Raw genomic sequence first — 1,517 nt, 5'->3', positions numbered from 1 at the left:
TCCTCTCTGAAATCAATAAAGATATATATTTAATAATAATAAAAAAGAAATACAGATTGGTAGTCACAAAATAGTCGTAGGGTTGTAAAGTATAGCATAGTCAATATGATTGTATTAACTATGTACAGTGCCAAGTGGGCACTTGAAATATCACTGGGACCACTTTGTACATTTTTATTTTGGGAACATTATAACCAGCAATAAAAGTAATATTCTTGGTTCCAGATGATTGAAATCCAACTGAAGTTTAGTTTGTTCATGTTAGAAGGAAGCCTGGGGTTAAGCTGATTTCAGAAGAGACGGAATCCAGGTATTCTATGAGGTCTTTGTCTCTTCTCTTTCTGTTATAACTCTATCTGGGGACCTTTCTCTCTTTTCTTGTATCTCTTTGTTCCTGTATATTTTTTCAGTGTGTCTCTCTGCATCTTTTTTGGTCTGTCTCCGCATCCCTGTGTCTCTTGCTCTTTCATTGCATCTCTGTCTCTATTTCTAGCTACATCTCTGCCACTATTTACCTGCATCTCTTGATCTCTCTGTGTTTCTTTTTGCATCTCTAATTTTTGCATTTCTCTTATCACCACACAACTTATCTTTGTTTCTGTGTTCACAATTTTAGGAAAGATTCTGGTTGACTGCGCCTTAGTAACATGCACACCTCTCAAAAACATCATCATGTACATGGATGCAGACAGCCTTACGTTCACCCCCTTTAGTAAGAACATGGACTGGACCTTCCAGATCTTTGGTGATGCTGAAATGACTGCCCAGTGTGAAGGTGCCTAGACCCACCATGTGCAGCACTCCAGCCTCCAACCCCATCACCATGGAGTGGCATACAAGACAGTTTGTTTCTGTTTACCCCACAAGATGAATGGCAGTTTCCTCTGCTTCTCAGATGCATTGCTGGAGGTGCTAACTCACACTCATCTGACCTCTTATCTCCTGCCTAGTTACCTGATGGCACTGCTGAGCTAGAATTCTCCAAGGATAGAGCTTTCCTTGTCCATGGATATAGTGACCTGTTGATTCCTGTTGATATTCTCTTCCCAGGTGTTAAAGAGGTCCCTACACACTGAGGCTGCCTTGACAGCTGTCCCTATTTTATGTATTGGTAACAGGAGTAATTGGGCAATTCTCTGGTTGGGCTGAATCTGTATAGTTGCGGTGGGTGGGGAAAGTAAAATCTGTATTTCTCTTGTGAAGTCTGCATCAATAACTCCTGGGATGACTAAGATCCCCTGTAACGAGGTGGAACTCCGTCCTATTAAACCTCCTACAGTTCCCTCAGGCAGCAGCCCAGACACTCCTGTAGGAATGGCTGCTACTGGCGAGTCTGGGGTTAGTATTGCGTGGGTGGTTGAGTGGAGGTCCAATCCTGCACTGCCTGGGGTTGCCCTGAAGAGGTCACTGACTGATTGAAATTTGCAGAGGGGTTGAGGGTTGATGCCCCTATTATTGCAGGGGCCTGGGGCTGGCCCCTTCTCAAGTTTCCCAATTGAGGTGATGGGATATAACAT

The sequence above is a fragment of the Myotis davidii genome, unplaced genomic scaffold, assembly GCF_000327345.1.
Source record: "Myotis davidii unplaced genomic scaffold, ASM32734v1 scaffold2031, whole genome shotgun sequence".
Classification (NCBI taxonomy): domain Eukaryota; kingdom Metazoa; phylum Chordata; class Mammalia; order Chiroptera; family Vespertilionidae; genus Myotis; species Myotis davidii.
The sequence above is the reverse complement of the archived record's forward strand: the minus strand, read 5'-3'. Positions refer to the sequence as shown.